Source organism: Theropithecus gelada, chromosome X (genome assembly GCF_003255815.1).
Source record: "Theropithecus gelada isolate Dixy chromosome X, Tgel_1.0, whole genome shotgun sequence".
Lineage (NCBI taxonomy): Eukaryota > Metazoa > Chordata > Mammalia > Primates > Cercopithecidae > Theropithecus > Theropithecus gelada.
Window position 1 is genome coordinate 37,362,540 of NC_037689.1, and position 21,675 is coordinate 37,384,214.

At 43.8% G+C, this 21,675-nt stretch overlaps 1 protein-coding gene across 2 annotated transcripts in view; it reads left to right on the forward strand.

Annotated features, from left to right (window-relative positions):
• The window catches only part of CA5B (carbonic anhydrase 5B), a 64,227-nt gene that overhangs the window by 2,155 nt on the left and 40,397 nt on the right, over window positions 1–21,675 (forward strand). Inside the window, exon 1 of one of the 2 annotated variants that reach the window (XM_025372737.1) lies at window positions 17,261–17,344. The exons of the other annotated variant lie outside the window; for it this stretch is intronic. The gene's annotated coding sequence lies outside the window, so the exon portion shown is untranslated. Of the gene's footprint in view, window positions 1–17,260; window positions 17,345–21,675 lie in introns of those variants that run through there. 2 annotated transcript variants of the gene reach the window in all.

Sequence of the window (21,675 nt, forward strand, 5' to 3'; positions counted from 1 at the left end):
TAATTCTTGCCCATGGGCTGATGTGCTCATATGTTTAGATTTGTTTGACCACAGCAAAAAAAAAATTGCTAAATGTGCGGCCCAAAGTGGCAAGATTTCAGTTAATGACTTGTATAGGTTCTATAAGATGAATAAAAAGACAAAAGCTCAAATGACAAATTTGCGACACTGCCAATAACTTGATTTCAAATATGAAGACACCACAGGTGACATGTCACATAGAAGGTACAGAAAACAAATTCATTGTTAAATAGCTTGATGGAGATCTCAGTAAAATAAATGGAAAATGGAACTAGATACTAGGATTCTGGCCTTTCAAGATATTATCTTTATTTTCTTAAACTTTTCAAAATCTTGCACAAATTTAGTGCTTGTCTTGATGTACAAGTTTTTGTGGGTTTTTTTTTTTTGTTTTTGAGACAGAGTCTCGCTCCGTCACCCAGGCTGGAGTGTAGTGGCGCAATCGTGGCTCACTGCAGCCTCGGACTCCTGGGTTCGAGCGATTCTCGTGCCTCAGACTCCTGAGTAGCTGGGACTACAGGTGCACACCACCACACCCGGCTAATTTTTGTATTTTTAGTAAAGACAGGGTTTAACCTTGTTGGCCAGGCTGGTCTTGACCTCCTGACCTCAAGTGATCTGCCTGCCTCAGCCTCCCAAAGGGCTAGGATTACAGGAGTGAGCCACCATGTACCCATTTTAAGTAGCAAGTTTCCAGAGTCTTTAGATCTGTGTAAATTGCTTCATAAACTGCTCATTTCAGCAATTTCACATAAGGGAGCTTAATAACTTATTAGTGACTTTGGAAATGATGACAAATAAAGCAGTTTGAATCATTCTGAATATGTTACTATTTACTTCCAAATGTTCAGAGTTTAGAGCATGTAGATTTAAAAGTTCAGATGACTGTTGCCATGAGCCACACAAAAGGGCATCAAGTCTCCTGAGATGGGAAAAAGAAATTGATTTCTCTGTGTTTTTTATACTCCACAACACTCTTGAAAAGCACTTTCTGGGCACTTAACTATTGATCTACTGCTCTGGGGTAAATAAAATATGAGATCACATGAAAATAAAACACATGTCGTTCTTTTGATTCATGCAAGATGCCTTTTGAAGTTCATCAGAGTCATAAAAGCATGAGGGCATATGTAGGCTCCATTCACCTGCAATAAAGCAAAAAGTAGGGAGGGCTGATGTTCCTTTTAAATTTGACTCTGAGTATTCTGTTTCATTATCACAGAAATGTAGTAAACATATATTGCCTAAAACTAGTATTATAAATTGTGAAACCATTTCAAATGTGACATTACTCTGTAAATTTGTATTGGGTTTTGGGAAATTTCTCTGGCTGTGACACATTAAAAGAAATCAAATAAAACCTTTAATGGCTGAATATGGAAACGTTTTATAAGATTTTAAAATCGTGCATTTTTAAAACTAGCATCTAAACCATTTAGTACCATTCAGAAATTTTCTAGAAGTTGTAGATTTTTAATCAAATGCAATCCTTCATATTTTAATTGCAATGAAATTGATATGTCTACATAATAAAGCAATTTCAAGAGGTTTATAATAATTAGCCCAATATTTTCTGAATAATTAAGAGGTAACAAAATGGTTCTATTCTCTTTAAGCTATCATCAGGTTAAGATACATGTGGAGATAAAAGATTTTTGCCTCATGTGCAAACCCTATTGTACTTTAACCCAGGGGTTCTCAATCAGGGGCAGTTTTGCCCCCCAGAGAACATTTGGCAATGTCTGGAGAGACATTTTTGGTTGTCACAATTGCAGTGGGCAGGGATGGGGGTGCTACTGACATCTAGTGGATAGAGACGAGGGACACTGCTGAACGTCCTGCATTGTGTAGGGTAGCTCCACCACAAAGAATTATCTGGGTCCCCAAGGACAATAGTGCTGAGGTGGAGAAACCTTGTTTCAACCTAATGTTGCTACTTTCATTGTATAAATTATTTTGGGGCCAGGTGCAGTGGCTTATGCCTGTAATCCCAGCACTTTGGGAGATGGGGGGCGGAGCGGGGGGGATCACTTGAGGTCAGGAGTTCAAGACCAGCCTGACCAACATGGTGAAACTCTGTCTCTACTAAAAATACAAAAATTAGCCAAGCGTGGTGGCGCGTGCCTGTAATCCCAGGTACTTGGGAGGTTGAGGCAGAAGAGTTGCTTGAACCCGGGAGGCAGAGGTTGCAGTGAGCCAAGATCATGCCCCTGCACTCCAACCTGGGAAACAGAGTGAGAGTGTCTCAAAAAAAAAAAAAAAAAAAAAAATGGTGATTTTGGATAATGGATCACATATGCCTTCCTAGTTTCCCAATATTAGAAATAGTAACTTAGGGTCTAGTGTTTTAGAGACAATTTTGGTGCTGACACCTTGGTTAATTGGCATCATTACTTTTATTGTTGACATATATAAATAAGTAAGCCCTATACTGAGGCAACCTCCTAGATGTAGGCGTAGTGAATTTTCTCTATACCTGCTGAAGTGACAATGATTGAGTTCAATCTTGAACTCAGTCTTGACTGCTGCCTAGCAGCTTCTTGTCTCAGTACTGCACAGTTTACCTTGAAGAGTTCTGAACTTGGACATGTTAATCTTAAACTGAAAAGAATGCAAAGAGTTTGCTTGTAAACTTTACGCTGCTTGTACAAAATGAAGTTTTAATTTAACTTCAGTCTTTTCTTTTCTTTTTTTTTTCTTTTGAGACAGAGTTTCACTCTTATTGCCCAGGCTGGAGTGCAGTGGCCTAATCTCAGTTCACTGCACCCTCCACCTCCCGGGTTCAAGTGATTATCCGCCTCAGCCTCCCAAGTAGCTGGGACTACAGGCGCCCGCCACCACACCTAGCTAATTTTTTTGTATTTTTAGTAGAGACAGGGTTTCACCATGTTGGCCAGGATGGTCTCGAACTCCTGACCTCAAGTGATTCACCTGCCTCAGCCTCCCAAAGCGCTGGGACTACAGGCGTGAACCACTGCGCCTGGCCTCTTTTCTCTTTTAAAACTCTGTTTTTCTCTACAGTGAGCACAGCATTTTGATATATTATTCTTATGACGTTTCCCCCTATATTATCACCATCAACCTAACATCAATTTGCAAATTTCCTCTCTTTGTCCTTTTAATAACTCCCGTTTTAAAATTTGAAGTTATTTCCGTTAACCCAATTGATAAGAAGAAAGAAATTACCAGTTAAAGGCCTAAATAATGTTTCTCTAAAGATTATCATTTCTTTTTTTTGTTTTTTTTTTGTTTGTTTGTTTTTGTTTTTGTTTTTTTTTTTTTTTTTTTTTGAGACGGAGTCTCGCTCTGTCGCCCAGGCTGGAGTGCAGTGACCGGATCTCAGCTCACTGCAAGCTCCGCCTCCCGGGTTTACGCCATTCTCCTGCCTCAGCCTCCCGAGTAGCTGGGACTACAGGCGCCCACCACCTCGCCCGGCTAGTTTTTTTTGTATTTTTTTTTTTTGAGGCGGAGCCTTCACTCTGTCCCCCAGGCTGGAGTGGGGTGGCACCATCTCAGCTCACTGCAAGCTCCGCCTCCCGGGTTCGCGCCATTCTCCTGCCTCAGCCTCCCGAGTAGCTGGGACTTGGGACTACAGGCGCCCGCCACCGCGCCCGGCTAATTTTTTTTGTATTTTAGTAGAGACGGGGTTTCACCTTGTTAGCCAGGATGGTCTCGATCTCCTGACCTCGTGATCCGCCCGCCTCGGCCTCCCAAAGTGCAGGGATTACAGGCGTGAGCCACCGCGCCCGGCCTTTTTTGTATTTTTTAGTAGAGACGGGGTTTCACCGGGTTAGCCAGGATGGTCTCGATCTCCTGACCTCGTGATCCGCCCGTCTCGGCCTCCCAAAGTGCTGGGATTACAGGCTTGAGCCACCGCGCCCGGCCTTGTTTTTTTTTTTGAGACAGAGTCTCACTCTGTCGCCCAGGCTGGAGTGCAGTGGTGCGATCTCGGCTCACTGCAACCTCTGCCTCCTGGGTTTGTGCTGTTCTCTTGCCTCAGTCTCCCGAGTAGCTGGGACCACAGGTGCCCACCACCACGCCCGGCTAATTTTTAGTAGAGACGGGGTTTCACCATGTTAGCCAGAATGGTCTCGATCTCCTGACCTTGTGATTTACCCACCTCAGCCTCCCAGAGTGCTGGGATTACAGGCGTGAGCCACCGCGCCCAACCTAAAGATGATCATTTAATAAACTTATGGGATACTGCTTAAAATGAAAGATCAGTCAAATATATATACAATATATGTTATAAGCTTATCATTTATCATTTGTTCCATATTTTTAAAAATTTATTACTTTTTTTTATTGTGGGTACCTAATAGTTGTATATATCGTGTACATGTGATGTTTTGATACAGGCGTACAATTCGTAATGATCAAATCAGGGTAATTAGGGCATCCATCACCTCAAGAATTTATCATTTCTTTGTGTTAGGAACAGTCCAATTCCCCTCTTTTATATTAAAATATACAATAAATTAGGCCAGGTGCGGTGGCTCATGCCTGTAATCACAGCACTTTGGGAAGCTGAGGCAGGCGGATGACTTGAGGCCTGGAGTTCAACACCAGCCTGGCCAACATGGCGAAACCCTGTCTCTACTAAAAACACAAAAATTTGCCAGGCATGCTGGCATGCACCTGTAACCCCAGCTTCTTGAGAGGCCAAGGCATGAGAATTGTTTGAACCTGGAAGCTGGAGGTGAGAGTGAACTGAGATCATGCCACTGCACTCCAGCCTAAGCGACAGAGCAAGACTCTGTCCCCCTGCCTCAAAAAAAATATAGATGTGTGTATATATATATATACACACACACACACACACAATAAATTATTGTTAACTATAGTCGCCCTATTGTTATGTGCACTTTTATTTTAGGAAATGCTGCTAAATAGCTTATTGAAATGTTGTAGCAATTTATACTTTCATGAGAATGCATGACTTTGCTAATATCCTCACATTCACCAACACTGGATATTATTACCCTTCTTAATCTTAGCCATCTTATAAGTAAAATTAATTTCTTTTTGTTTAAATTTGAATTATTAGTGAGGTTGGGAATAGTTTTGTATTCTTTTGTTTTAACTTTCAGGTTCAGGGGTACATATGCAGGTTTGTAACATAGGTACATTGCATGTCCTGGGGGTTTGGTGTACAGATTATTTTGTCACCCAGATAATAAGTATTGTACCTGATAGGTAGTTTTCCGATCCAAACCCTCCTCCCACCCTCCACCCTCAAGTAGGCCCCAGTGTCTGTTGTTCCCTTCTTTGTGTCCATATGTACTCAAGGTTTAGCTTCTACTTGTAAGTGAGATCATGCAGCATTTGGTTTTCTGTTCCTGTGTTAGTTTGCTTAGGATAAGGCCTCCAGCTTCATCCATGTTGCTGCAAAGGACATGATCTCATTCTTTTTTATAGCTGCATAGTATTTCATTGTATATATGTACCACATTTTTAAGATCCAGTCTACTGTTGATGGGCGTTTAGGTTGATTCCATGTCTTTGCTATTGTGAATAATACTGTGATGAACATACATGTACATCTGTCTTTATGGCAGAATGATTTATATTCCTTTGGGCATATACCCAGTAATGGGATTGCTGGGTCGAATTCAGTCCTAGCTGCTGGCATCACTATACTATTAACTGATTGTAACCTCAATACTACTTTCTTTGACCCTGCTGGTGGAGGTGACCCTATCTTATATCAACATTTATTCTGATTTTTTGGTCACCCCAAAGTCTCTATGCTTATCCTACCAGGTTTCAGAATAATCTCCCATATTGTAACATATTATTCCGGGAAAACTCCAAACTGCTTTCCACATTGACTGAACTAATTTCCCACCAGCAGCTTATAAGTGTTCCCTTTTCTCCACAACCCCACCAGAATCTGTTATTTTTTGACTTTTTAATAATAGCGATGCTGACAGGTGTGAGATGTTCTCTCATTGTGGTTTTGATTTGCATTTCTCTAATGATTAGTGATGTCAAGTTTTTTTTCATATGCTTCTTTGACCACGTGTTTGTCTTCTTTTGAAGTGTCAGCCGGGCGCGGTGGCTCAAGCCTGTAATCCCAGCACTTTGGGAGGCTGAGACGGGCGGATCACGAGGTCAGGGGATCGAGACCATCCTGGCTAACACGGTGAAACCCCGTCTCTACTAAAAAACACAAAAAAACTAGCCGGGCGAGGTGGCGGGCGCCTGTGGTCCCAGCTACTCCAGAGGCTGAGGCAGGAGAATGGCGTAAACCGGGGAGACAGAGCTTGCAGTGAGCTGAGATCCGGCCACTGCACTCCAGCCTGGGCGGCAGAGCCAGACTTAGTCTCAAAAAAAAAAAGTGTCTGTTCATGTCTTTGCCCACTTTTTAATGGGGGATTGTTTCGTTTTTGCTTGTAAATTTGGTTAAGTTTCTCGCAGGTTCTGGATATTAGATCTTTGTCAGATATAGTTTGCAAATATCTTCTCCCATTATGTAGGTTGTCTGTTTACTCTGTCGATAGTTTCTGTTGTGTACAGAAGCTCTTTAGTTTAATTAGGTCCCATTTGTCAGTTTTTGATTTTGTCGCAGTTTCTTTTGGAGACTTCATCATGAAATCTTTTGAGGTCCTGTGTCCGGAATGGTATTTTCTAGGTTATCTTCCAGATTTTTATAGTTTTAGTTTTACATTTGGGTCTTTAATCCATCTTGAGTTGATTTCTGTATATGGTATAAGGAAGGGGTCCAGTTTCAGTCTTCTGCATATGGCTAGGCAGTTATCTCCCATCACCATTTATTGAATAGGGAATACTTTTGCTTTTCTTTTCTTTCTTTTTTTTTTTTTTTTTTTTTTTTGGTCGATTTTGTTGAAGATCAGGTGGTTTTAAGTGTGCCTTATTCCTGGGCTCTCTATTCTGTTCCAATGGCCTATGCATCTGTTTTTGTACTAATACCATGCTGTTTTGGTTACTGTAGCCCTGTAGTATAGTTTGAAATTGGGTCATATGATACCTCCAGCAATGTTCTTTTTGCTTAGAATTGCCTTGGCTATTTGGCCCCTTTTTTGGTTCCATATGAAATTTAAAATAGTTTTTTCTAGTTCTCTGAAGAATGTCATTGGTAGTTTGATAGGAATAGCATTGAATCTGTAAATGGCTTTGGGCAGTATGGCCATTTTAATAATATTTTAGGTTCAGGGGTATATGTGTAGGTTTGTTATATAGTTACATTGTGTGTCACCGGGGTTTGGTGTACAGATTATTTTGTTACCCAGGTAATAAGCAAGTCCCTGCGAGTCAGAGTCACTGTGTCTCACTTCTGTCCTTTATATTTGTTTTCAGGAGATTGCCTTAACTTGAATCCTGTGGGCTTTCGTTTTTTACCTTTAAACTTCCTGCCATTTTTCCAGGTCTATCCTGATTATCACCTCCTTTGAGAAACCTTTCTTTGCTTTTGCTTTAGTTATAGCTTTATAAGTGACTTGTCACATCTAGTAACTTTTTATCCTTTCCTTGTCCTGTGCACCCATAGCATTTTGTTCACATATGTACATGCATCTATTGCCAACATAATTTACATTTGTGTCCTACAAATTGTAAGTTCCTGGAGGATAGGGACTGTATTTGGTTCATTTTTGCATTTTTCATAGCCCATGATTATTTGATTGTTGAATATAACTGAATTGACTAATCTTAATCATAAATTGGAGTTCTAAGAAGCCCAAAACTGTTGGGAATGAAGTGTCTTGAGGTATATTTGATTTTTTTCCCCCTCATTCCTAGCTTAGGATTAAAAACAACAACAGCAGCAAAGAAAACCAAACAAAAACCCAACTTCCAGAGTCAATCATAAACAAAGAATCCTGGAATGTTTTTGTCTTCGTCCTGATATTTTATGTCTTTTTTTTTTTTTAAAGACAGGGTCCCACTCTGTCACCCAAAGTGAGTACAGTGGCGCCATCTTGGATCACTGAAACCTCTGCCTCCCAGGCTCAAGCGAGCCTCCCACCTCAGCCTCCTGAGTAGCAGGGACTGCAGGCATGCACCACCATGCCTGGCTAATTTTTTTATTATTTGTAGAGATGAGGTTTTGCCATGTTGCTCAGGCTGGAATGCTCTATTTTAAGATGAGAAAATCTTATGAAACTAGCATATTCAAAAGGCTCACCAAATTTTGTAGGTGAATTAACAGCCATAACTGTTATGAACTTTGACTTATTTTTCACAAGCTAATTTTTTTTACTTCAGAGAATTTTTTTGTTTTTTTTTTTTGTTGTTGTTGTTTTGTTTTTGAAATGGAGTCTCCCTCTGTCACCCAGGCTGGAGTGCAGTGGCACGATCTCGGCTCACTGCAAGCTCCACCTCCCGAGTTCACATCATCCTCCTGGCTCAGCCTCTCGTGTAGCTGGGACTACAGGCGCCTGCCACCACGCCCAGCTAATTTTTTGTATTTTTAGTAGAGACGGGGTTTCACCATGTTAGCCAGGATGGTCTCGATCTCCTGACGTCATGATCCACCTGCCTCGGCCTCCCAAAGTGCTGGGATTACAGGTGTGAGCCACTGCGCTCGGCTACTTCAGAGAATGTTAATTACTACTGTTTGGAAAGAAAAATTAACTCAGAAAAACTGAGTGAGTGTCATTTTGCCAACATATTTATAAAGTGGGGATTTAAAGGACAGTTTCTTAAATGGAATGCATGAGCATCTGTCTTTTTGTGTCTCATTCTGTGAATGATTCCCAATAAGGAATAATGAGTCCCATGTAGTGAAAGCAAGACTGTATTGACTCTTCTGATATTTTCTCCTAGATACTCAATTATTTACACTGCTTCTTGGTGTCATATTGAAAGTTTTCCATGGTCTTGGCACATAATACTTATTTTTCTGGGCTAAAAACTCATGCAGCCATGCATGGAGTTAGGATTTTCAGTCTTTAATCACTTATTTGGCTGCCTGGTTGGAGTTTACCCTAAAGTGTTCAGCCTTGCCCATCCATACTTTAGAAAGAGATAGAGAGAGAGGAGGCTGGGCACAGTGGCTCACATCTGTAATCCCAGCACTTTGGGAGGCTGAGGCGGGCAGATCACCTGAGGTCAGGAGTTGGAGACCAGCCTGGCCAACATGGTGAAACCCCATCTCTACTAAAAATAAAAAAAATTAGCCAAGCGTGGTGACACATGCCTGAAATCCCAGCTACTTGGGAGGCTGAAGAAGAATTGCTTGAACCTAGGAGGCAGAGATTGCAGTGAGCCGAGATCGTGCCATTGCACTCCAACCTGAGCGACAGAGCGAGACTGTCTCAAAAAAAAAAAAAAAAAAGAAAGAAAGAAAGAAAAGAAAGAAAGAAAGAGGTAGAGGTGGCATTAGATCACGTGCCACTTTGTTCAGATGCTCTCATTTTGATAACAGAACCTTAAACTAAGTTCCTCCTGGTTGGTATACAAAGCATATAAATTAATCAACACCTCAACATTTCTGCCCTTAGGTTTTAGCCAGTGAAAATGACCTTGAATTCTCTACCAAGTGATAGTTATCAAGTGTGCTGTAATGAGAAATGTTGTTTTGATAGGACTATAAAAGACCTGCATGCAAAGTCTCCATTCCTACGAATCAAAGATGTCACATAGGTTGTTGTAGGTAGCCACTCACCCATCTTGTACCCACAATAAACATTGTTAATCAATCACAGAACATTTTCCTTCTGAGCATGGACTCAGCCACAGAACTTCACAACACAGTTTATTTAGGCAGCTAATATGAATGGATCAGAGTTGACATGCAAATTGAACCCTACTTGCCATGCTGGGGAATAATAATCTAAATGCTACCATGGATTAATCCAGACCATTCCCTGTTGGGGTGATCAGACCCAACACCAGATCGTGGGGGAGACGAAGTCCGGCAGACTCCAAGGAATGAGAAAAGACAGTTTGAGAGAGAAAGTGGGACCAGGGGGCCATTGCAAAGTATGGAGGCTGCGAAGGCCCCGAGCTCTGGAAGCCCAGACTATTTATTGACGATCAAACAAAGAAACAGGTGGTGAGAATGTGGGGTTGAAAGGGAGCATTGCATTAAGCACATGATTTACATACAGCTGTGATGGTTTAGCATACGCTCTGCTACTTGAGATAATGGAGAGCAGGTTTTTTTAACTCAAGATACAATCGATCCTGGGAGAGCAAGGAGCAAGGAGCCAGCAAGTCTAGACACATTCCAGAGGCCATGAGGGGTTTTATGCTCTGAGTCCTGGATTCTATCCAAGCAGGAGGGGTTTTATGCCCTGGGCTTAGATTATGGTGCGTCAGGGTAGCCTTCCACCATTTAGCACAGAGCTTGGTGTTCCAAAGGCCACAAGGGGTTTTAGACCCTGGACCCCAGATATGTTCCAAGACTCTTTTACATTATGTCAGACATGCAAGCCCTGCATCAGCTTCTCCCAACACTCAGCTTTTCTCCCAACAATTCCTGACGTGTGTACAGTCTTTGGAGTTGAACGGGAAAGTTTGGATAGTCATAGAATTGACTAAATGGACTGTGCTTTGTGATTGTAACAATAGCTTACATTGAAGGAAACTGTGTGTAATTCTTTAGGACACTTATTTCCCACTTAGCTCACAACCTCATCTTTATGAGGATTCAGGGTTTCTTTTGGCACTGAAAATCAAGAAAAACTGTAGTTCTCGAAATCAATCAAACAAGCAAACAAAACTCTGGCTTTTATTTTATGAACATTGGGCTGGGTGCAGTGGCTCACACCTGTAATCCTAGCACTTTGGGAGGCTGAGGTGGATTACCTGAGGTCAGGAGTTCAAGACTAGCCTGGCCAGCATCGTAAAACCCCATCTCTACTAAAAGAAAAAAAAAAAAATTAGCCAGGCATGGTGGCATGTGCTTGTAGTCCCAGCTGCTCAGGTGGCTGAGGCTCGACAATCCCTCGAACCCAGGAGGAGGAGGTTGCAGTGAGCCAAGATGACACCACTGCACTCCAGCCTGGGTAACAGAGTGAGACTGTCTCAAATACACACACACACACACACACACACACACACACACACACACACATACATATATGTATTATTAACACTGGTAAACCTTAAAATGATGGTCATTCTCTCTTGCTATGGGCATTCAGAAGCTTAGAGTCAAATCTCTGGCCCACCTTTAACAAGAACGTTTTCCTCTGTGCTAAGAAGGAAAAAGTTCAGGCTTGGTGACTTGTTTATTTTATCATTGGCTGCATTACTCTCTTTCCTTTAAACTTCCCTTCCCTTGGTTCCTTCAGCTATTTCTTTTATCCAGTATTGTCTTTAATTTTGTAAACTGCCTCAAATCATTTGTGGAAGAAGATAAGCTGTTGCTAACTACATAAAAATGAACACAGTAACTTAATACAAACCATATTTGGTCCCAATTTTTGTTTCTGTTTTCAGGCAAGAAATGTCTTACATTTGAAACATTTTCAATAAATGAGGCAGAATTCTCAGGGTCAGGGTGAACTTAATAAAAATGTTTTGTTGAAAAATTGTTCTTTTCTCTGTGCTCCTTCTAGCTCAGCTTTGTGAATGTTCCCACTGTCTTCAAGGCAGAAATAGAACAGAAGGTGGGAGAAGAAGGGAACTAATATGTGATTCTAAAATCTTTACTGTTTGAAAAAATGAAAGTAAAATCTCTATTGCTGGCAGATGAAGAATTATATGTAGCAAATCTTGCTGCTATGAGGGGGAAAAAAGTGTAGCTCTATACACAAATAAAAAGGGCGTACAAACAGTGAAGATTGTGTAAAAGACTGTAGTAAGTACTATAAATGTGGCTTCCTGTGTTTGCTGCCCAGAAATATCCTACTAATCAGATCAAGAAAGCCTGGCTATGAAAAAATATGGCATCCTGGCGAGGTGCGGTGGCTCATGTCTGTAATTCCAGCACTTTGGGAGGCCCAGGCAGGTGGATCACCTGAGGTCAGGTGTTCAAGACCAGCCTGGCCAACAAGGTGAAACCCCATCTCTACTAAAAATACAAAAAATTAGTTGGGCATGGTGTTGCATGCCTGTAATCCCAGCTACTCAGGAGGCTGAGGCAGGAGAATCACTTGAACCTGGGAGGTGGAGGTTGCAGTGAACCGAGATCAGCCATTGCATACCAGCCTGGGCAACAAGAGTGAAACTCTGTCTCAAAAAAAAAAAGGAAAAAAGAAAAAACATGGCATCCTAAATAACCACCGTGCTTAATGACATATCAGATTTACATTCGAGTTCAAGCTTATCTCAGCTTGAACCAGAGTATCTAGCAGTTCATAGGCTAGCACTTAAGTAGCACTACCTTCTATCATTTATAGTTAATTCCTGGCATATAACTAAGCAGTCACTGAACAGATAAAGGAATTAATGAATCATAAAATCATTCCTTTAGCAATATTTAAAGGGCATTTGCTGATGCCCCAGGTACTGTGTTAACTGCCAGGAGTACAAAGTTGGACAAATTGGTCAGAGTCCCTGCTCTTAGGGAATTTACATTATAGTAAACAACCAACCAACCAACAAATAATCAAATAATTTCAAATACTGAGAAACACTATGAAGAAAATAAAATAGGTAATAGAGATGGAGAGGTGAAGCTGTTACTCAAAGTGTCTTTTTTTTTTTTTTGAGACAAAGTCTCGCTCTGTCGCCCAGGCTGGAGTGCAATGGCATGATCTCGGCTCACTGCCACCTCCGCCTCCTGGGTTCAAGTGATTCTCCTGCCTCATCTTCCTTAGTAGCTTGGATTACAGGCGCCCACCACCGCGCCCAGCTAATTTTTGTATTTTTAGTAGAGATGGTGTTTCGCCATGTCGGCCAGGCCAGTCTCGAACTCCTGACCTCAGGTGATCTGCCCTCCTCGGTCTCCCAAAGTGCTGGGATTACAGGCGTGAGCCACCGTGCCCAGCCTCAGAGTGTCTTATAGAACCTCTGGATTGCATCTCCTGGCAGCGTGCTTGAAATCTAGAATCTCAAGTCACATCGCAGAACCACTGCGTCAGAGTCTGCATTGTAACATGATCTTTGGGTGATCTCTGGGCACAGTGCAGATTGAGAGGCTCTGGATACAACTTCAGATATGGTTGTCAGGAAAAACATATCTAAAGAGATGACATTTTAGCTAAGTACTGAATAATGAGAAAACTGCAGCCATGTAAAGATCTGAGTAAAGAGTGGTCCAAACAATGGGAACAACAAAAGAAAATGTTCAGAGACAGGAATGAACATGGGAAGACCAGTATAGGTGGATCAGAGTGAGAAAGGGACCTGGAACTCTCTACTCTCTGACATTTATCAAAAACCCTGTGGCGAGAATTTTTTTTTTTTTTTTTTTTTGAGACAGAGTTTCGCTCTTGTTGCCCAGGCTGGAATGCAATGGCACAATCTCGGCTCACTGCAACCTCTGCCTCCCGGGTTCAAGCGATTCTCCTGCCTCAGTCTCCCGAGTAGCTGGGATTACAGGCATGTGCCACCATGCCTGGCTAATCTTCTATTTTTCGTAGAGATGGGGTTTCTCCAGGTTGGTCAGGCTGGTCTGAAACTCCCGACCTCAGGTGATCCACCCGCCTCAGCCTCCCAAAGTGCTGGGATTACAGGTGTGAGCCACTGTACCCGGCCACGAGAATTGTTGATTTTGAGTGGCTGCACAAAAGTTCTACATGCAAGGCCTCTATTTCTACAAAGCAGAGGTACCAGGTAGGTTATTGCATGCAGCCACTTACCTATCCTACACCCACAGCATTGTTAACTGAGTACTGAACTTTTTCTTTCTGAGCCTGGACAAAGCCCCCAAACTTCTCAACATAGTTACTCAGGCAGCTACTACAAATAGTTCAGAGTTAACATGTGAGTTGAAACCTATTTGCCATCCTGAGGAAAGATGATCTAAATGCTACCCTGGATTAAGCCAGACCATTGAGGGCTTGTGTATTCAAGTGAACAGAAATATGTTGATGGTTCATGGAATTATTATTTTTTTTGAAACAGGATCTCAGTCTGTTGCCCAGGCTGTAGTGCAGTGGTGTGATCATGGCTCATTGCAGCCTCAGCCTCCCTAGGCTCAGGTGATTCTCTCACTTCAGCCTCCCGAGTAGCTGGGACTACAGGCATACACTACCACACTCAGCTAATTTTGTAGAGATGGGGTTTCACCATGTTGTCCAGGCTAGTCTCTAACTCCTGGGCTTATGCAATCCTCCCACCTCAGCCTCCCAAAGTACTGGGATTACAGGTGTGATCTACTGTGCCTGGCCAATTCATAGAATTGATTTAATGCACTGTGCTTTGTGATTGTGCCAACAGTTTCCATTAATGGGATTTGGGTGTCACTCCTTATGACACATAGTTCCCACTAGGCTCACTACATCATCTTTATGAGGAAACTGTATTTCTCTCAGGACTAAAATTCAAGAAAAACTACTTCTATAAAAACAAAACAGCCGGGCACGGTGGCTCACGCCTGTAATCCCAGCACTTTGGGAGGCCGAGGCAGGTGGATCACCTGAGGCCAGGAGTTCGAGACTAGCCTGGCCAACGTGGTGAAACCCCGTGTCTATTAAAATGCAAAAATTAGCTGGGCATGGTGGTGGGCGCCTGTAATTCCAGCTACACGGGAGGCTAAGGCAGGAGAATTGCTTGAACCCTGGAGGCAGAGGTTGCAGTGAGCTGAGATCGCGCCATTGCACTCCAGCCTGGGCGACAAGAGTGAAACTCCGTTTAAAAAAAAAGAAAAAAAGGCTGGGCGCGGTGGCTCACACCGCCAGGCACAGTAGATCACACCTGTAATCCCAGTACTTTGGGAGGCTGAGGTGGGAGGATTGCATGAGCCCAGGAGTTAGGTAATCTCAGCACTTTGGGAGGCCGAGGCGGGTGGATCACCTGAGGTCGGGAGTTCGAGACCAGCGTGACCAACATGGAGAAACCCCATCTCTACTAAAAATACAAAATTAGCCAGGCGTGGTGGTGCATGCCTGTAATTCCAGCTACTCGGGAGGCTGAGGCAGGAGAATCGCTTGAACCTGAGGGCCAGAGGTTGCAGTGAACTGAGATCGCACCATTACACTCCAGCCTGGGCAACAAGTGCGAAACTGTGTCTCAAAAAAAAAAAAAAAAGAAAACCAGTTTTTATCTTATGAACAGTAAAAACCTCAAAATGATTGTTATTTCCTCTTTTCTATGGTTATTCAACAGCTTAGTTAGGGTGAAATTTCTGGCCTACTTCTGACAACTGTTCTGGATCTGATGGAGTGCAAATTTAAATGTTAATCTTATCATTGGCCATATCATTCTCCTTCCATTAAGCTCTCCTTTCCTTGGTTCCTTCCCCTATTTTTTAAATCTGGTAATGTCTATATTTTAGTAAGCTGGCTCAAATCATTTGTGGAAGAAGGTGAGGTAGAACTACTTGTATAAAGATCAACTCAGCCGGGCGCGGTGGCTCAAGCCTGTAATCCCAGCACTTTGGGAGGCCGAGACAGGCGGATCACGAGGTCAGGAGATCGAGACCATCCTGGCTAACACGGTGAAACCCCGTCTCTACTAAAAATACAAAAAAAACTAGCCGGGCGAGGTGACGGGCGCCTGTAGTCCCAGCTACTCGGGAGGCTGAGGCAGGAGAATGGCGGGAACCCGGGAGGCGGAGCTTGCAGTGAACTGAGATCCGGCCACTGCACTCCAGCCTGGGTGACAGAGCCAGACTCCGTCTCAAAAAAAAAAAAAAAAAAGATCAACTCAGTAATTTATATAGGCTGTATTTGGACCAATTTCTGTGAATTCATTTTTCAGGCAAAAAATGACTGACAGTTGAAACATTTTATAAATGAGACAGAGTTCTCAGGGTCAGGGTGAGCACAATGAAAGTGTTCTGTTGAAAGTTATTCTTTTATCTGTGTTCTTTCTAGCCCAACATTTTGAATATTCTCACTGTCTTCAAGCCAGAAATGCAAGGGAGGGTGGGAAGAGAAGAAAAAAGAACTGTGTGATTATAAAATCTTTATTGTTGGCATATGAAGCAATATAAGTAGCAAATTTTACTTCTACAAAGGGGGCAAATTATATCTTTCTATACATGTGGAAGAGTAGATATTCAGTTAAGATTTATTGATAATTTACTGTGTAAAGAAATGTACTAAATACTATAAAAGTGACTTCCTATGTTTACTACCCCAAAATGTTCCTACTAATGGGGTCAAGAAGACCTGAGATTACCAACTCCTTTTCCACCTATTAACCTTTTGCCACATCTTCCCCAATTTTCTCATCCAAACCCAAGTTGGGGCAACTTCAGACTGTAAGCTCCTTGAGGTTTGTCTTATTTGTCAGGGGAGCTTGTACTCGATAAATGAAATTTGCATGAATGAGTCAGAGATGTATGTACACAGGGGAAGAAAGCTGGTTATAGCTTCTTCACATTTTTCACGTGGACCCAGAATTGTAAATGGAGGGAAGGATAGCAGAGTAATCTCAAAGCACAAAGTGGGGGTGATGTCTTCACGGGCCCTCAGCAGCAACGGGGCACTGGGTGCCTAGGAAAGGCCATCTGGAGGAGACATCAGGAAGTAGAGGAATTCTGTTTTTTCCACTCATCTGCCTAGCATTTAAGGTCGGGTAAGAGGCTAGAAGGAACACATCCACGGTTCTGCTTTAGGGGATATGAAAATTGGGCTGGAAGGAACACGGGTCCACAGTTCGAGTTCAGAGGATATAAAAACTGGCTTAAAGAAACTCGGGTAAATTAGACATGAAAACTAGCGGGAAAGGACACGTTCATTGTTTGTTTCCCTACTGAGTCACCTGTTCCCAGCACATAAAGTCGTGGTGTTTGGAGATGGGAGGAACCGAGGGAAAGTCACTTTTTAGATAAGGCTCTGAAGCCCCAGGTCTAGTTTCAATCCACAAATGCGGCCAGCGGAGAGCAGGAGGAGGGAGGATTGGTCCGGCGGGGGATTCGGGGGCGGGGCCAGATCGGGGCTCAGAGGCGTGGCCCAGGCTAGAGGGACGAGCCCAGGCGGAGCGTAGAGGCGTGGTCAGGAGGGAGAGGGGGGTGGGGGCGTGGCCCGGGCGAGAGGGGCGTGGCCGTAGCTAAAGGGGTGCGGCCAGGGTGGACGGCAGAGACTGGCACGGTTTGGGCGGGCGTGACCAGGGCGGTACGTGCGGATGTAGTGGGGCGTGGATCTGCCAGGTGGGGGCGTGGCCTCGGTTGAGGGGCGCGGCCCTGGTATGTGGGGCGTAACAGGGCATGAGGGGGCGTAGCTCTGATGGGCTGGCGTGCAGGCTGCGGATCCCCGGAGACGAGCTAGCGGCTAGGTTCGTGATCTGGAGAGACGCTCAGGTAAGGACGGGTGGCCGAGAGGAGTGGGGCGACAAGGGGCAGGCCGATCCAGACAGGGCCGAGATTCTTCCCACCACTCCCCGCCCCGGCGCACCGGGTTCCGGAGCTAGGAGAGCTGTTGATCCTGCGAGTATTGTCTGGGTCCCGGCAGGGTGCCCCGGAGTACTGAGTGGGGCCTAATGGGGTATCGAACTCCCCCACCTCAGCCCTCTTCCTCCACTATGGGAGTTACCAAACGGCTATCATCCTTTAAGGTTCTTTGCACAGGACGCGATAATAGCTGTTCCAGAGAAAAGGGGGTGGGCGAGGGCAGTTCCTTGGTAGGTAGGGTTGCCAAGGTTGGTTGAATCCAAATAACTCCAGAAAGTCCAGCCTGCTGTGAATAGCTAGAGACGGGGGTAAGGGCAACAAATCTGAGGTTGCGGTTCCAGAAACCGAGGCGCAGTAAACTGGGACTCCCTCAGATCTGCATTGTATCCGCACCGCCCACTATGCTAGGGGCTGTGGAGAGACACAGCCACCCACCCCCAAGATAGGGGATCAGCATCACAATTGTGCCATGCGGGCAAATCTGAGTCTTCTTCACTCCGCAGTTCCTTCTGGCCTTTTTGTTTTGTGCTCAGCCCTAAAGCTGAAGGAGAGGAACCTCCAAATACAAACCGTGTTGGTTTTCGTGATTCTGGTGGCATTCAGTGTTAAATGCTTCTGCCCTGAGGCTTGTGGCAATTGGTTAATATCGGTGTCAGTGCCCTTCCCTCCGGTGTATTTTCACTGGGAGAGTTTGAGAGATAAGGGGAGCTGATATGGACACCTTAGTTTGAAAAGAACTTGTTCTCTCTTAACCACTGAAAACCGCATTGCTTTCTGCTTCCCATTCTTCCTTTACTGATAATCTGGCCATCACTCTGGTGTTTAAAAGTCTTGCTGGAGTATGGAGACAAGTAGCCCTATTTCTGTGGTGAGAGAAGCTGCCCCAGAGCATACCCTTGAATTGTCCCTGCACATCCCTCAGGAGTGGCCACTCTTCTTGGGTATGTTGGAAGTGGAAAACCATAAAGCTTTCTAGGAATATATTTTACTCAGGTATTTTTTTTTTAACCTCAGCACCAGGGTTGGAATTCACTGAAATGCCAAAAGCAGCAAGGGCACCGTTCTCTGTGCCTGTACACACCTGCCCTCTTCTCCCTGGAGCCAGGCAAAAAGCTGCAACCACTCACAATTGGAACGCAGTAAAGGTTGAGTGAATTGTGAGTGAATGAATGAATATGAATATTTGGGAAATTTGACGGAAAGGGGAAAATGCATTTCATCTCACTGGTGGCACTGGGCAATTATTAGAAACATATTTTGAAACCTTTGGCTACCACACACTGGGATCATGCTCCCAGGGAAGAAGTGGGTGAGAGGGGGAAGCTGAGCTTTCTCAGTCAAGATATTGCAACATAATCTCTAATTTGGGAATTGCAAAAAGGCTTGTTTCCTTTTGAAATCAGGAGGTGATCAAAGGAAGGGTCAATCTGTTGAGAATGAAGGAACTTTTTCCAATGTAATTGTAACCTTTAGTCAGAGTACATTCTTTTTTTTTCTGTTTTGCCTACATATGAATAGCTTAATCAGGCAGAGTTCAAGCCACTTGTCGTTTAATAAATACAAGATTTATGAATGATTCATTGAGGGCTTTCAGAATCTTTGTTTCTACACATTTCTAAGTCTGGAAAACAGCTAAGCGGCAGGTTAGCAAAATCCGAGGATATACATAAATCTTCAGTAATGGCAAAGAGCATATAACACAGAAAGCTCCCTTGTAGTCCATCGAGCCCAGGGACCCATCTTTATGGACAAACTTAAGTATGGACAGATTCTCCATGAAATACAGTAATGTATGGTATTAGTTGATTGTTACGTGCTGTGTTTGATGGTTAAACATTATTTTTGGTTTCACAAACTTGGGTTTTATGAATGCAGTGAGTAAGTTTAAATAACCAACTCTTAATAAACTATAACTTTTAATTTAACAGAGAGGATAGACCTTAGGCCTGAACAAAAATAACCTCATGTGTTGTTATAGGTATTGCAATCTAGTATTAGCTAAATTGAATTTCTGTTTACTTGGATTTTCCTGGAACCTCCTCACCTGGACCTTCCAAGCTCTGTTCCTTCCTTGATTGCCTTTGACTGTTCGTTCTCAGTCTCAGCATCCTTCATGGCTCCTTTTTGTGAGTCTCCCTTGATACACCTGTAACTGCTGGGAGTAGGGGATTCTCTTTCTATCTGTAGCTTCCTGACCGCTCCTGAGCACCAGAGCTCTGTTGCCAACTCTCTCCTAGACCTTTCCTCTCAGCTGTCCCATTGACACCTTAAATCCAATATGATTAGCGGGCTGAGCGCCATGGCTCACGCCTGTACGCTTGTAATCCCAGCACTTCGGGAAGCTGAGGTGGGTGGATCGTTTGAGGCCAGGAGTTCGAGACCAGCCTGGACAACATGGTGAAACTTTGTCTCTACCAAAAATACAAAAATTAGCTAGACGTGGTGGTACGCCTGTGGTCCCAGCTACTTGGGAGGCTAAGGTGGGAGGATCACTTGAACGTGGGAGGCGGAGGGTACAGTGAGCCAAGATCATGCCACTGTACTCCAGCGTGGGTGACAGAGACCCCATCTCGTTCTTCTTCTTTTTCTTTTTTTTGAGATGGAGTTTTGCCCTGTCACCTAGCCTGGAGTACAGTGGCGCAATCTTGGCTCACTGCAACCTCCGCCTCATGGGTTCAAGTGATTCTCCTGCCTCAGCCTCCCGAGTAGATGGGCTTATAGGCTTGCACCACCATGCACGGCTAATTTTTGTATTTTTAGTGGAGATGGGGTTTTGCTATGTTGGCCAGGCTGGTCTGGGACTCCCGCCATCAAGTGATCCACCCTCCTCGGCCTCCTAAAGTGCTGGGATTACAGACGTGAGCCACTGCACCTAAAAAAAAAAAACATCCAATTTGATTAGAGGTATGACCTGCCATCATCTTTCTCTTCCCTGTTTCTCATGACAGGTTCTATTTTTTTTTTTTTTTTTTTTTTTGAGACAGTCTCGCTCTGTTGCCCAGGATGGAGTGCAGTGGCACTATCTCAGCTCACTGCAACCTCCACCTCCTGGGTTCAAGCAATTCTCTGCCTCAGCCTCCCGAGTACAGGTCCTGCCACCACGCCCGGCTAATTTTTGTATTTTTAGTAGAGATGGCATTTCACCATCTTGGCCAGGCTGGTCTTGAACTCCTGACCTCTTGATCCACCTGCCTCGGCCTCCCAAAGTGCTGGGATTACAGATGTGAGCCACTGTGCCCAGCCTGACAAGTTCTATTTTTCTGTACAGGGATTCATCCTCGTCCTACTGCCAGCATCCCTCCAGCTATTAAATGAGGTCTTCCTCCAGTTCTCCTTTTATTCTCCTTTAACTGAGTGACAGACCCTACATTTTAAAAATCACAATGGCTGTCTCTTGAATACCAAGTACCCTGTCCAACTCGACTGTCGTTGCCCAGTTCAGTGCTTCATATTCTCTCACTCGGATTATTGGAGTTTCACTTCAAACTCCACATGCTTCAACCTGACCTACTTACTTCCCACTGAAAACCTGTTTCTCCCACTGTCTCCCCTGTCTCAGTTTATGGTAACTTTATCTTTCCAGTTGTGTAAACCAAAAATCTTCCAGTAATCCTTAACTCCTTTCTTTCACATCTTATGGGCTGTATATTCAAGATATATCAAAAATCCAACCACTTCTTACCACGTCCACTGTGACATCTCTGGATTAGTTCAAGCCTTGGATTATCCCTAAAGGGTTTTCCTACTTTTTTCCTACTTCCTACTTCTTTCCTGTTCCTGCCGGTCTCTACTCCCCAAGGCAATTTTCAATAAGACATGCCGTGATTTTTTTTTTTTTTTTTTGAGACGGAGTCTCGCTCTGTCACTCTGACGCCCGGCTGGAGTGCTCACTACAACCTCCACCTCCCGAGTTCAAGCGATTCTCCTGCCTCAACCTCCCGAGTAGCTGGGATTACAGACATGCACCACCACACTTGGCTAACTTTTGTATTTTTAGTAGAGTCGTGATTTCACCATGTTGGCCAGGCTGGTTGCGAACTCCTGACCTCCAGTGATCTTCTTCTCCCGCCTCGGCCTCCCAAAGTGCTGGAATTACAGGCATGAGGCACCACGCCCTGCCTGAGTGATCTTTTAAAAGTGTAAATTACTGTATGTAAATGTAAAATGTTACTGCTCTGCTCAGAAACCTCCATTGTCTTCCCTTTTTACTTAGAGCAGTGGTTTTCAACCTGTGGTAATCC